The following is a 16,637-nucleotide window of genomic DNA, read 5'->3' on the forward strand; positions in this document are numbered from 1 at the left end:
GGTTGATGAGGTCTCAGTCAGGGGTAAGGGACCTTCTTCCTGGGAGGGGCCTGCCCCGGCCTCCAGCCATGTCCTCAGAGCTTTCTGCATGTCCTCTTTGGTACTTAGGCCGGTGGTTGCAATGCCTTTGTCTTTGCAGAACTGTTTTAACTCTTTGTGCGTATATTCTTCCAGCCGTTCGGGCTGGAACTCCATTGTCGCGTTGTTTTCCTGGCTGCTCATGATTACTGTACGTTTGGATGGGTAGCTAGTGGGTACTGGCTGGTACATACTGCGTTCGGCTCGGATCCCGTCGCTGGCCACAAAATGTTGGAAGGCGGACCCCGAGGAGTCGGCGAGACCACCAAGGGGGGCCCTCACACTGTATGAAGTAGCCGAGCGCTGCCGAGAAGTCTCCTGAGAGATCCTTCTCCTATCACGTACTAGCACAGTAACACCACCACACAGGACTCAAGGAGGTTGTCTCAAGACAAGCAATTCTTTATCAGCAATAAAAAGGTTACGAGGTCAACATTTACACGAAGGGATCGAGGGATCCACCAAAAGTCTCAGTGTCTCTTTGGAAGGGTAGGGGTAGCGGGACAGTCCCCTATGGAGTGCGGTACGAGGGTACCTGGGGCCCAGTTCTTATTCTCAAGCTGGAGGACCTCCGGATCTCGGAGGGGTCGAGCCGCGACGGCGTCAGCAGGGCTCTGGCGGACAGTTCGTGGAGAGCCGCGATCCAATCAGCAGGGCTCTCAAGATGGTTTCTGCTCAGCTCGAGCCGCGACGTCGTCAGCAGGGCTCCGAGGGAGGTTTCAGCGAGGTTGGGCCGCGACAGCGTCAGCAGGGCTCCGATGTTCCAGGTGGCTTCAAAGTGTTCACAAGAAGGAGCCGCGATGCAGTCAGCAGGGCTCGTGATGGTTCCGACAAGAGTTCTTCTCCGTAGGGTCAGCCGCGATTCAATCAGCAGGGCTCTCGACTCCGGGATACAACTGCCGATCTGTGGCGGGGTCGCCCCAGATATAGGTCTGGAGCTCTTTGATGTCCGGACCCAGGCGCCCGGTGGGGGCGGAGAGGCCGGGTGGAGGTGGCCAGACGCCCAGCAGGAGAGGCGCCAGGCCCAAGGGAGTTGCAGGGCGATCACACCTCGAGAGGGGAGGACAGTTGGGGGTCCCATCGATACTGTCCTCCGCCGGGGGCGATGAATGGTTCCTGCGGCACCCCCTGGCCAGTTCGTGGTGCCTCGATGTCGGGGCTTCGCTGGGGTCGAGGCCGGGTTGAGTGGGGTCGCGCTGGCTGGTGCACAGTCACATGGGTGCCAACAAGATGGCGGAGCCACGAGGGGTATGCGACCTCGTGCCGCTCAGGAGGAAGGGCCTCGGTGCAGTTCAGAAGGGTGGCCTGTGAAGGCTGGGGCGGGGAACGGGCACAATCCACGGGGGTAAGGACCATGCCACGAGGCCGGTTCCAACACCATCACTCCCAGCAGTGCCCAGACATATGAGGGGTGGGTGCCTATCACTCCCAGCAGTGCCCAGACATATGAGGGGTGGGTGCAGAGGACCCCCAGCAGTGCCCAGACATATGAGGGGTGGGTGCATATCACTCCCAGCAGTGCCCAGACATATGAGGGGTGGGTGCCTAACACCCCCAGCAGTGCCCAGACATATGAGGGGTGGGTGCCTATCACTCCCAGCAGTGCCTGGACATATGAGGGGTGGGTGCAGAGGACCCCCAGCAGTGTCCAGACATATGAGGGATGTGTGCCTATCACTCCCAGCAGTGCCCAGACATATGAGGGGTGTGTGCACATCACTCCCAGCAGTGCCCAGACATATGAGGGGTGGGTGCAGAGGACCCCCAGCAGTGCCCAGACATATGAGGGGTGGGTGCTTATCACTCCCAGCAGTGCCCAGACATATGAGGGGTGGGTGCAGAGGACCCCCAGCAGTGCCCAGACATATGAGGGGTATGTGCCTATCACTCCCAGCAGTGCCCAGACATATGAGGGGTGGGTGCAGAGGACCCCCAGCAGTGCCCAGAAATATGAGGGGTGGGTGCCTATCACTCCCAGCAGTGACCAGACATATGAGGGGTGGGTGCCTAACACTCCCAGCAGTGCCCAGACATATGAGGGGTGGGTGCCTATCACTCCTAGCAGTGCCCAGACATATGAGGGGTGGGTGCAGAGGACCCCCAGCAGTGTCCAGACATATGAGGGGTGTGTGCCTATCACTCCCAGCAGTGCCCAGACATATGAGGGGTGTGTGCCCATCACTTCCAGCAGTGCCCAGACATATGAGGGGTGGGTGCAGAGGACCCCCAGCAGTGCCCAGACATATGAGGGGTGGGTGCCTATCACTCCCAGCAGTGCCCAGACAAATGAGGGGTGGGTGCAGAGGACCCCCAGCAGTGCCAAGACATATGAGGTGTGGGTGCCTATCACTCCCAGCAGTGCCCAGACATATGAGGTGTGGGTGCCTATCACTCCCAGCAGTGCCCAAACAAATGAGGGGTGGGTGCAGAGGCCTCCCAGCAGTGGACAGAGACATGGGGTGTGTACATCATCCTCCCATTAGCAAAACTCCATGGATGCATGAAGGCATCCACAATGTGCGACTATGTTGATAGTGCCATGACAACACATCACTGACAGCAGTGTCCCACTCCCATGAGGATGGATGTCGTTCCCCCACTGCATGACACACCACATGTGGGTCTGATGACAAATTACACATGCATACCCACCCCTGGCGGTGGCAGCACAATACACACACTGAGATCATGCAACAAGACTGTATCCTCATGTGAAACCCCACTAAACTAAGAGAGCCTAAGGGAACACACACTGTCACCCACATTCCAGGACTGATAGGAATGTACAGGTGCTGGGGCAGCCAACAAGTTGTTGCCTCCCATGGAAGGAAAAGGGTGGAGTACACACAGATACAATGCACACAATTGTCAGTCAGGTGCCCAAATACCCTGCAGAACAAGTAATACATGTGTGCTAGGCTGGGAGTACACACATGCATAGTGCGGAAAAGGGACCATGTCCACATTAAGCCATGGCAACATACTCCATACACAAGTACAGTGACTACCAAGGATGGCACAGACGATGCAGGTGGAGACATTGCTGAGCAGGCATGGGCAAAGTTGAAGGGATCCTTCACACAGCAAGGAACTGCAGACACAGGTCAGCACAACAATTGGGAAACACCCTGCAGGGAAGAAGTCAGGTGCCACAGAGGAAGGAACACTCCTTGGAACAATGTCACCATACAGTAAGAGCTTACATGACCAAAGATTATTTGCAGAGGCCTTGTGATGGCACGCAGATACCAGGGTCCTCCCCATGAGCAGCACACTACAACATTTCCCAGACACCTAACACATTATCACCACCCCAACTCAGGGAGCAGCAGCACCAACAGCAATACCAGAAAAGCATTCGTGTGCAAATCAAAAACAAAATGCTTTATTCAGTATAAAAAAAAAATTGGATTTGAAACGTACACTACATACAAGGCCCATAGGCCAGTCCATATGCGAATTCCGGGGGGGAGGACACATTGGGACGCGTCTCCCCTAACTTGCCTGCACAGTTCACAGTTCCTTTCCATCCACGGGGGGGAATCATGTGGGGGGGAAGGACCAGGCACCGCAGGGACAGGAGGGGCAAGGTAAGGTGTTGTGGGTGCAGGGACGGACGACTCCACCACAGGGGGTGGGGCAGCGCCAAAGGTGGTGGTTAGGATGGCGCTGCACATGGTTGCAAGGTCTGCCAGCGTCTCCCCTGCACCCGAAGGAACCACAGGCCCCAAGGAGGGGGGGTTGGAGGGATGGGTTTCAGCGCTAGTGGGGGAGGGTGTGGACAGGGGGGGACTCAACTCCCCTGCCTGGGGACTTCCTCGACCGCTTGCGGGGTGGTGTCACACTGGGGCTGGGGGACAGACTAGACATGAAGGACTCTTTGTCCGACTGTTGGGCAGGGGAGCTAAGGGGAGTGGTTTTGGAGGAAGTGGGTCGTGAGGACTGCGGACTCCCACTGTGGCTGCGTGGCTGCCGTTTGCGCCCGACCCAGTGGGTGTGCCTACTTCCCCCTGTGTGTGCGTGACTGGAGGAGTGCGCTTGGCCTTCCCTGTTGGTGTGCTGCCTGTGTCTGGTGGGGTGCGTGCATGGGGATGTCTGGGTGTGCTTGGGACAGGCATGGGAGTGGGAAGTGTGGATGGGGCAGGGGACTGAGCGCTGCAGGAGACCCACTGCTGCCGTCAGTGACGAGTCCATGGACCTCAGCAACATCCGTTGGTCAGACATCGCTGATGACATGCCCTCCATGTACGACACCATCTGTGTCAGCAGTCTGGTGTGGCCATGGAGGACATTAAGCAGCGATGTCTGACCAACCTGCAACTGCCGCAGGATGTCCACAGACTCGGCATTGACGGCAGCAGGGGAGACAGGGGCAGGGGGTGCGGTGCCTGGCACGAAGGAGACATGTGGTCGCCTAGCATGAACAGAAGGGACCCGAGCAAGTGGGAGGGCGGTGATGGGAATGGAGGGGGCGGCGAGAGATGTACTGCTGCTTTCAGCTGTGGGAGCAGCCTCCGCCCCCTCTGGGAGCTCAGCCTCAGACCCGTCAGCGTCATAGTCGGTGTTGGGACTGGACAGGTCCTCCGCCTGACTCCTCTCGCCCTCCGTGCCACTTGCTGCGCCAGACTCCCCAGCACTGGTGGCACTGGTGCTGGATCCCTCCTCCACATCCGTGCCGGTGTCTCCCTCAGTGTCCCCGACGATGCTGTGGGCAAGGTGAAGAGACAGGAAATAATCAGACACATGAGTCCAAAATACATAGGTCACAGTGCATAGCATGAAAATCATCATGAGTAACATCTACAATACTACGCACATATGTAGGCCATGCACTACACAGTTGGTTGAACCACCATGCCACTTTGAAACAATGGAGAGCATGACACAACAGCAAAGAACTTGATATCGAATTATACAGAGAAGCTAGTGTCTGGGGACAGTCGAGCACAGCATCTGGACCACACACCGTTGCCAAAAATGGATGTGCACTAACCATGTCTTTTAACATTTGACACATGCTGCAAAGCACAAACATTAAACCCTGCACAACATGACTGGTTGAGTGTCTGTTCCGACTATCATCACACACAGGCCAGACCTGGCAAGGAGACATATGCTTTGGACATGTAGGCTTTGCCCGCACAAACCCCCCCCTACCTGAGACAATGTGATTGAGACAGAGGAAGGACTTACACCTCTTAATCAGGGATCACATTAATGGGCTCCATTAAAGCCTAATTGCACTCTAACTACCCCTCGTGGGGCTGACCACACATATTATTGACAAACAACCATCATCAGATAGTTGTACACAGACACACAGGCACTGGCCAGTGTGAGGATGCACAAGCCACATTGGGTCACCCTGTACAGTGTACACATGTAGCACACTTTACGTAAATACAAATGAGGCCAGGGTACAATGCCACAGAGGCCAACCTATGCTGAAGACACAGAGAATGTCCACAGTGTTGGATGACACACATGATTCCTAGGAAAAGGTGTCTCAGGGGACTGTAGGGGCCACACTGCTCCATGGTCCTGGATAGATCTGACAGCAACAGGAGCAACCGTCCCCGCACTATGCATATCTCCCCCTCATGCACATCTTGTCTGAGGCCACAACATCGGTCATGCATGCTGCAAGGCAGTTCATTTTAAGTCTCACACTCCTATGTTGAGACTCTGCATCAGTGCCAACAATCATGGACCCCCAAATGACTGAACTGGACAGGGCACAGGCAAGGTCCCAACACATGTCACAGACCACCCCCACACATGATGCTGCAAGCATTGGGCACTTGGATTAACTGCCAGCCAAGATTACCTTGTGCAAGAGTGACTACACACAGACCAGGGAACACATGTCAAGGAGGGGAAGGGAGGAAGAACAGGACCGGTTGACTTTGGGGAACAGGATATGCACTGCACATATAAACCCTGGCAGTGTATCCAGGCGACTGAGCACTTCCAAAAGCTGGTGACACACAACAAACGCACATGTACCTACCCCCTTCCTGCTGCTGCTTCTCCTGTAGCCGCCTATCCATGTCAGGGAAGACCACCGCCAGGACACGCTTCATTTGGTGGGTCAGGCGCCGGCGCCCGTGGTTCTTGTCCTCTGGTGAGTCCCCCAGCAGGACCCGGGCGATCCTCCTGGTCCAGCACCGGATATCCTGCCAGCGTTTCCTGACCTGGGCCAGGCGCCGACTGCGACCCTCCACCGACCTCACGGCCCTGACGGCCCGCTTCCAAATCTCCCCCTTGGCGTAGGTGGCTACCTGTGAGGATGACAAAGTGAGACAACATCAATACACCTGCTCCATGTCACAGAGACACACATTAGAACAATTGGGCTTGTTTGAACAGGGCATAGTATGCAGCAAACTCATTGCACCTTTGTCATAGGGACATTATCCTCTGGGGAAGGCCAAATGCACTACGTGGCATTTAAAGTACACAGGTGGCATGAGGGGTGTGACAGAATCAATGATCATGGCTCACACTGTGCATCACAAGCAACACCAGGATAATGGACAGCACCTCAAAGCAGTCACATGCCCCAGGCCACTGACGCAACCTCAGCGGAGTACACAGGCACACACAGGCACAGGACAATCACCTGCCATTGGCAACTGCGGGTACAAACATCACTCTGCACATGTGCCACTTGACTGGGGGGAGTCACAGGTGTGGGCCTAGCTCAGCACGTCAGACACACAGCACGGCTCCCTGCTCACATCAGATGGGTAGGGCACATGCATCCTCCCTGCAGCTGGGGTGCAACACTCCACATAGACACTCACCCACATGAAAGGGGACTTACACACACACCAATGTCCAGGGGCCGTACTCATCATTTGGACACTATCACCACAGGTACACTCAACTCACACACATCTGTGGGTACAGTCACCTGTCACACTGTGGGGACCACAGAATCACATCAGGACTATGGAAACAACATTCCCAAGGGGATTAGCCAGGCTGAATGTGGCATGCACCATGCAGTGATTGTCACAGTAAGCACAATGCAAGTGAGGAGTGCAGATATGAACCACATCAGGCTCTGCATGGGAGACATAAGGCATTCCCCCCCCTGGGACCCACCATGAACAACATTGCATGTCTGTCACACCTGGACACAATGCCAGAAGTGACAGACACAAAAAAGGGGCACAGTCACAGCTAGTGGAGTCAGCACTCACCTGCTTCCCTGGTCTCCCATATAGGCAGGGGTACTGTGGGAGGATGACGTCCAGCAACGCCTCATTCTCCTCTTGGGTGAATGGCTGGGCCCTCTCCACAGACCTGGACATGGTGCCAGAGGAATCACGAGCAGCAGCAGTGGTGTGGAATGAAAGGTTGTGCAGGCAAGTGCTCTCTCATGGGTCCTGGCTGCCTTATATCTCCCTTGCTGGGCTGTTTCATTTACAGGAGTACAGAGTGAGTGGTCAATCTCATTTGCATCCTACGTTTCCTCCAATCCCTTTAAACCTACCCCAGTGAGGGCCTTTGCATGGTTCAAAATTTAAGCATGATGTCAAGTCAACAACCACTTTGCAACATAGTATATTGTCTCCAACCGACTTTTGCTGGCCACCTGATGCAAAATTTTGAACTGGAAACTCGGTCTCCATGACAACCAGCATGCATTTAGGCCCTTATACTTGTCCCTCATGTGTCCCCTATGTAATTTCACTATCCACACACAGGTACGGTGCGTTCCACACGTACCCCTAGGGCACCACTACTCCAGTGATACGGTCCGTACCCACGTGTGTAGGGCCCGTATCACTTCGGTAGTGTTGCCGTAGGCGTACGCCATAGAGATAGGGCTCGTACCTGCATATGTACAGCCCGTATCTCTATGGCGTACGCCTACGCCAACACTACCATGGGGATAGGACCAGTGTGTACACGTACGTGTGTACGGTCCTTGCACACACACGTACTCCTACCCAAACCCCATATTGTGATACGACCGTACACACGCCCTCAGAGCGTGTGTATGGTGCGTTTCACAGCTTACACTGGTGATAGGAGGCGCACAGGAAAGGAATGGAGGTGTATGACTCGCACAAGGGTGGACATCAAGTCATTGTCAGTGCAGTGCATCATGTGTAGGGCCTAGGTGTGTCAGGCAGTGAGCTGACACATGTCTCCTCATGTTTTAACCCAATAGTTGCGTGATGACCTGTGTACACATGTCATGTGTGATGGGGCACCATGTGGCGCACTTCCCCTTCACACCTTTTACATGTGTGCATGTATTTCAAACTTGTCAAGCACTGCATCACTTGGATGGCACAGTCCCCAACACCCACAAATGTCCCCTGATGCCAGGTACGCGGATGATGACACCTGACATCTCACTACCAGCGTGCCACGATGTGACTATGTCATGTGTGTGTCATGTGTTCCCATGATCTTGCTGTTGGTGTTCCGTCAACGGCATCTGCTGTAGCTGCATCCAACATGTGTCTGTGTGTAGATGCCCATGTCACACTATTTCGCACACCAGGACACATGTGGAATAACATGTGACGTGTGTCTGTATGTATCTAACAGGGACTTGCGTGCTTAGGACATATCTGCGTAGTCTCAATGTCTGTGTGATCATATTTGACATGTACCCCTTCATGGCAAGGTGTGTGGTCTGTCCTTTTTCCATGACATGTGACCTGTGCGTCTAGCTTGCCGGCAGCTGTCTCTATGAGATGACATCCTTCAAATGCACATATGTGGATGTATGTCACTCCTGTAATGTATCTGGCTTTTCACTCACACTGGCCCACAGCTACTTTCATGGCATGTCATGTAGACCTTGACAATCCATGTTTGTAGCTGGCTCTTGGTAGGAGTAGCACCTGGCTGGCATACGTGTGCAGGATGTATTTCACAGACCAGACTCTGTATGCGGCATATGTGTATTAGCTGTTGAACATGTGCTCAGTTCATTGACATTGGTGTAGTAATGTACTCAATCTTCGTTATTCCTTCCTATTTTCTGCAGGGCACCGCCTCTCCCCCGACCAATGCCAGACTTGGCTGCCATGAGGGAACGTGACTGCATACGCCGCTACCGATTCCCCCAACGGTTAATTGTGGACCTGACAAACAGGCTGGCACCACACCTCCAACCGCGACACAGTTATCCAACTGCGCTGACCCCCAAGATGAAGGTGATGGCAGCCCTACATTTCTTTGCCACTGGTACGTTTCAATTGAACATTGCTGATGTGGGTGGCATGTCTCAGACCATGTTCAGCCGTGTCCTGCATGATGTTTTGGAAACCATGTTGGAGCACCTGGATGAATTCATCCATTTTCCAACTCATGAGCAGTTGACAGGTATCAAGGGCGAGTTCTATGCCCTGGGAGGGATGCCCCATGTAATTGGGTCCATTGATGGTACCACCACAGGCACAGGAGGTAGCCTTCCATAACCGTAAACATTACCACTCCATTAATGCCCTTGTGGTGTGTCTTGCTAACATGGTGATTTCCCATGTCTGTACACGTTTTCCGGGGTCAGCACACGATGCCTACATCATGAGGCGTAGCAGGGTGCCATAAATGATGCTGCAGCTGCACAACGAACGAGCATGTATTGTTGGTGAGTAGACTCTGTTTGTCCAGTATTCAGCGTTATCTTAGTATGTGACGGCATCTCCTGATCCACTTCTTTACATGATGTTTCCATGTAGGGGACTCTGGCTATCCCAACATGCCATGGCTGGTGACGCCTCTCTGCAACCCGAGAACAGCTGCAGATCACCGTTTCAACAACGCCCATGGGCAGACCAGGCGAGTGATTGAGAGGGCGTTTGGCCTCCTGAAGAGCCGATTCCGGTGCCTCCACAAGACCGGCGGGTCCCTCCCATATGCACCGGTGAAGGTCTGCAAAATCTTCCTCGTGTGCTGCATGCTGCACAACATGGCAGTGGAGAAAGCTGTGCCACTCATCCTGGATCCCGATGAGCAGGAACATCCACCCGTGGAGGATGAAGGCCTTGGTCACGAGGCAAGTGAGGAGGAGGAGGAGGAGGAGGAGGAGGAGGAGGAGGAGGACATCCGGAGTCAGCTCATACGCAACTTCTTCTCATAATGGTGAGTCCCTGGGTCTGAGTGTGCACGCTTTGAGCCTTGTGTGGCATGTGTTGCAATGTGTGTGTCCAGCTGACTGTATGCTAAGTGACTTTGAGGTGTGTGCTGATGTGTCACTCGAGTGCTGATGTCATTCCACACATTTTAGCTGACACACTCAATTGACAACTGGCATGGTGTCAACCTTATTCATGTAGAGTACATGACCATGCATGCGGATGACTATGTTTTTCCTGACTTCTTGTGTGTCTCTCATCCCCAGGTATTTGCGCATGCTGTCTGCTCGTGGCATCGTTGTGCTCCTGCTATTCCTCATGAGTAATGCAACGTGTGCTGAATCAGCGTTACATGCACGGACATGGTGAAAATTCTCCTTTGGGTAAGGATTGCAGCAAGGCTTTTTGAGTGTGGTAGTTGTTTGTAATGTGTGGGCACTGCTCCTGTGCAGGTTATGTTACTATGCATACATGTCGACTCACCATGGGGCACATGACATGTGGCATGACTCACATGAATTGATAGTCACACTTCGTGACAGTTATCTGTTATGGGATTGTGGTTTGTGATGAAGGCATCAATGTGTGTACAACTTCCCTCTGAAACATACGGGAGGCTACGGGTGGACATATTGCGGGACATCCCCATATGATGCTCAATGGGGAATTGCAGCCTCTCCGTGTGCAGCAGGGGCTGTTTGGCTCAACCCCTTCACTTGTGTGCCAGTACAATGGATTTTCAGCATCTGTGGTGCAAAGGGGGTGTCCGGTGTAGGTCCCACATGTTAATCCAATAGACCTGTGCATCTGTTAATGTTGATGCGTTTGCATTGGTGTGAGCCTGAGTAATAAAGGTGTTCCTCAGCCTCCAAGGTGCCTCATCTCTGTCTTTGCAGGTCTCTTGCCACTGTGCATGCGCCATCTCTGGCATGGTTGTCAAGGATTGTGCATATGAGTCTATGTGTAGATTAGCAACCTGCATGCTGTTCTTCATGTATTTGATTCTCTATTGTGCATGATGTCCATGGCTGTGTATGTGTTTTGGCATGTTAGTCCCCCCCACGGGCCCTCAACACCTTCTGGGGTGTGTTTCCTGTGCGCAGCTCGGCCTTCAGTTTCATGATCCAGTGTCAGTCATCTTTGGTGATTGTGCATCCTTTGTCTCTGGGTGTGCCATTGCAGACCGGTTACTCCTTCCTTGACATACACCTGTTGCAGTAGTCTTTTCTGACATCCTAGTCTTTGTGTGGATATTGTGACATAATTCCCAGGACATGACGCCTGCTGTTGCAGCCACTGCAGCAAGGGCACACGTAGTTTCCAGATTTGGCAACACACACACATCAAAGGTGCTCCTCCCTTCCTCCCTCAACACATTAATTTGTCTGTCTTCAGCTTGTCTGCGCCACATTTGCGGCCACTCGGTACCAAAGGCTGGACCGTCTGCACATGCAACGTGCACATTGCACGACCATCATGTCCTTGCATGACCCACATCACACTACAGTGTGATGCTGCAGCCACCCTCCAAGCAAGGTCCATCCACACATCTCCCACCTGCTCTCAGGCATGCACTGAGTGTCAAACCTTCACTCACCTGAAGTCCGGGGTGTCACCTTGAGAGACGTGAAGATTTTTCTCGGCTGCCCCCAAGAGCTTACCTCCAGCAAACCAACTACAAATCAGGCTTACTGAATGCAAACGCTTAAGGGAAGGGGGAAGTGGACAAAATAATAAATAGAGAGAGAGAGAAACACGCCACTCTTCTACTGCGCTGTGAGGGTTCAGTCGCCTCAGGTGGTCTCTTTTCTCTGGACAGCAAGATACAAAATAAACATTCATAAGTGTTTGGAGTTTAAAATAAAGTACTTAGTTTGCAACTACTAATCACCTATGATAACATTCGTTTACCTCTTAATTCTGGTCTTCCATCTGCCAGAACGTCACCTGGTAAATATGCAGACTTTTCTATGTGTTGAATAACACTGTTCTCTGTAACATAAGCAGACACACTTAACCCTAACTCTAACAACTCTGAAGATATATAGATATATATATGTATTCCAAAACTCTGATTACCAAGATGAGGAAAACTAAATACACAAATTGTCTTTGTTTTTTCTGTTTCCTTAAAGTCCTTTTATGTCCTCTTTCAGGTTTTTTAAAAGAAGTTCTTGCCTGGCTGAGGAAGGAGTTTGCAAAGATAAGTATTGTTCTTTCTCTCCACGTTGGTATAAAGAAATAATGAGAACTTACTTGGTTTGTCTTCGTGTATTTGCGCAAAACACTAACTCACTGTCTTTATTCTTCTTTTCCAGGTCGTGGCTCCTTTAAGAACCGAAGCTAGGTTGCTGTATGCTGGGTTTCCTGTTTGCTGCCGAGGGGGAAGACAAGCGGGTGAGGACCGGAACTTGACTCCTGGATCCGGAAGCAGGAAGAAGCTGAATGAAGGCGATCCATGCACGGGAGCTCCAGAGGAAGACGAGATGACTTCAGACTTCAGGTAAGCGGGTAGCATAGGACGAGCGCAAGCAGCGTTTCACGCTTGCAGTGGGTTTAAATAGTTTCTAGACTGGGTGGGGTTCCTGGCACACAGCGTACACGTGCCGTGAGGTTACCAGAGCATGCACCAAGGGTTTCACGTGCAATTACAATTGAGCAGATGCACATGTTTATCCTAAGCCCCGTGTCAACTGCCATAAGGGTAACGTGACGTTTAACTACAGTTCAGTTATGTGCAGCAATACGTGCATAATTACAAAACGGAACAGAAACAATGTCATCTGGCAACAGCATGTGCAGCACCACGTGTATTATTACAAAACGGAATAGAAACAATGTCATTTTGGCAATTTACAAATGCAGAGGCATACCAATGAGTCAAATAAATAGAAATAAAAGCAACAAAAGGCAGAAACAATAAAAATATAAAGAGATACAATTATAACTCAGCATTTACATGAGATTGAGCATGATCCTGACGGCAGACCCTAACAGTCGCTCCCCTCAAAGGCCTCCCCACCGGACGTGGTTTATGTGGGAATCTTAAATGAAATTGTCGTAACAACCTAGGAGCATGAACAAAGGATGCCGGCTCCCAAGAGTTCTCAGAAGCATCATAACCTTTCCAGGCAATTAAATAGTACAATTTTCCTTGTATGCGTTTAACATCCAGTATCTTTTGGGCTTCATACTCCAAATGTCCATCAATAGGAAGTGGTGGGGGTGGGGGTTCCAATCTAGTGTTTGGATTGTATGGTTTAAACAAGGAGACATGAAAGGTAGCATGGATTGCATATTCTGGAGGTAAGTCTAGTTGCACAGTCACAGGGGTCGGTAACTTGATTATGGGAAATGGCCCTATGTACTTAGGTAGTAGTTTTCTAACACCCAATAGTTTTAAATTTCTGGTTGAAAGCCATACTTTCTGACCTATTTGATATTCCTGAATGTCACTCCTATGTTTATCTGCTTGTTGCTTCATTACCCTCTTGTATTTATTTAAATGTTTTGTTGCTTTTTCTTGAATATTTAACAGAGAGGTAAGTCTTTCTGTAACTCCTGGGGGAGAAGAAGGACTCATAGTTATTGGAAGAATCCTTGGATGGTAACCATTTAAAAAATAAAATGGGGTACATTGTGTTGCTGAATGTACATTATTGTTGTAAATGAATTCAGCGACAGGTAAAGCTTTATCCCATTCTGACGTAAAATCTGCCATTAAACATCTTATCGTTTGCAACAACGTCTGATTCACCCTTTCAGTTTGGCCATCTGTTTCTGGGTGGAAGGCAGTGGAAAGAGCAATTTCCGTTTTTAAAGCTTTACACACATGTGTCCAAAATTTGGAAGTAAACTGACCCCCTCTGTCCGAAATAATCTTCGTGGGCAAGCCATGTAATTTTACTATTTCTTTAAGAAATATGTCTGTTAACTCTACTGCAGTTAGAAGTTTTTTCAATGGTAAAAAATGTGCCATTTTTGATAAATAATCCACGACTACTAGAATAGTTGTATAACCATTAGTTTTAGGTAAACTGGTTATAAAATCCAAACTGATTGTGTGCCAAGGATAGGGTGGAGTAGATAAGGGTTGTAATAAACCCATAGGAGCTTTATGCAAAGATTTATTCCTAGCACAGATAGCACAAGCACTTACATACTCCTTAACATCTGAAATCATGGAAGACCACCAGAAATGTTTCCTACAATTATCTAGCGTCTTTTGATATCCTGGGTGACCAGCCAGTGAAGAATCATGATGCCACGCCACTACCACATCTTGTAATTCTTTAGTAGGCACCAACAACATAGTTTTATGGTAGAGCAAACCATCCTGTATCGAATGGTGAGGATCTTTCAACCATCTTTGTGCATCTATTTGTAAATGTTCAGCTCGTAACTTTGTCAAAAACTCTTGTTGAACCAATGGCGCTACTATCTTTTGTGGAGGGATAATAGGAGGTCCTGTCAAATCTTTTTTCGAATCCTGTGTATACCCATATCGTGATAAGACATCTGATTGTACTTGTTGAGTACCTGGTCTGTAAGTGATTACAAAATCAAAAGCACTAAAAAAGTTCAACCATCGCATTTGTCGTGGTGTTAATGCTTTTACTCAACCAAAAAACTGTAAATTTTTGTGATCACTAAAAATAGTGACTGGGAATCTTGTCCCCATCAAATGATGTCTCCATTCTGTGAATGCCAGCTTTATAGCCAAAAGCTCCCTTTCAGCTACAGTGTAATTCTGCTCAGCAGGAAGTAATTTTTTAGAATAAAAAGCTACAGGATGCAACTGCCCATCTTGAGCATCTCTTTGAGAAAGAACTCCTCCGACCGCCACCTGTGAGGCATCCGCCTCAACAAAAAATGGAAAATCTGGATCTGGATGCTTTAACAGAGGAGCAGTGGTAAATTTTTGTTTAAGGGATTCAAATGCTTGAGCTGCTTGGCTAGACCAAGAAAATACCTGACCCTTATGCAAAAGCTTGGTGAGAGGCACAACTGTTTCAGCAAACTGAGGAATAAAGCGCCTATAAAAATGAGCAAATCCCAATACTTTCTGCACTTCTTTAAGAGTCGTGGGTTCAGGCCATTCTCGAATAGCGCTCACCTTTTTTGGATCCATCATTATACCTGCAGGTGACAAGCAATATCCAAGAAAGTCAACTGTATCAACATTGAAAATGCATTTTTCCAATTTTGCGAACAAATGATTCTCCAATAGTTTGTTTAAAACTGCTCTGACATGGTGGATATGTTGTTCTTTATCTTTTGAATAAATCAAAATATCATCAATATATACAATCACACACACATCAAGAAACTCATGCAACACTTCATTTATAAAATACTGAAATGCTGCAGGCACATTACACAAGCCAAATGGCATCACAGTGTATTCGAACAGACCAAATTTAGTTTTAAAAGCTGTTTTCCATTCGTCATTTTCTTTCACTCTAACAAGATGATAAGCCCCTCTTAAATCTAACTTCGTATAGATGGTTGAATGACGCAGCTGATCTAACAAGACAGGGATTAGAGGCAATGGATACTTATTTTTTATGGTTGCTTTGTTTAATCCGCGATAATCTATGCAAGCGCGAAGACTACCATCAGGTTTTGGGATGAAAAATAATGGCGAAGATACAGGTGATGTTGAATGTCTAATGAATCCTGACGTTAAAAGCTCATCCAAATATGTTCTCAAATATTTGGTTTCTTCCTCAGTGAGGGCATATACTCTACTACTGGGCAGAGGTGCTCCAGGTATTAGATCTATGCGACAGTCATATGACCGATGTGGCGGTAAAAAGGCGGCTTTTACAGGATCAAAAACATCCTTAAAAACCTGATATTCAGATGGAATGTTAGGAATAGAAGTTACTGTATTTGCACAATGTAACATAGTCATAAAGTCATTTGATGCTTCCTGATAACATAATTCCCTACAGCGAGAGGAATCTAAAGTCACTGTTCTAGAAGACCAATTTATTTTAGGGTTATGTAAAGATAACCATGGTACCCCTAAAATAAGACCAAAAGTAGGTGTGTCAAATAAATCAAAAGATATTTTTTCCGTATGGCCATTTTGACAAACCATAACAAGAGGACTCGTCTTTCTAGTTATCATACCTGAGGAGAGTGCAGAACCATCCACTGCACACACTGATTCTGGATGAGTTTTCCACTCCGTGGGTATTTGTAAATCTTGAGCCAACTTAATATCTATGAAATTACCAGTTGCCCCACAATCCAACAAAACTGGAATTGAATGACGCATATGAGTGCTAATTATTAACACTACTTGAATGACAAAATGTTGTGGTATTTTTGGCACCATATTAGTTATTTTGGAGATCTGTAAAGAATTCCTACTCGAGCAAGTGACCTCCCTCCTTGACGAGCTGCCTAGTTTTCCTGTTCTGAAGTACACTGTGTGAGGGCATT

Source organism: Triturus cristatus, chromosome 1_2, assembly GCF_964204655.1.
Source record: "Triturus cristatus chromosome 1_2, aTriCri1.1, whole genome shotgun sequence".
NCBI classification, from domain to species: Eukaryota; Metazoa; Chordata; class Amphibia; order Caudata; family Salamandridae; genus Triturus; species Triturus cristatus.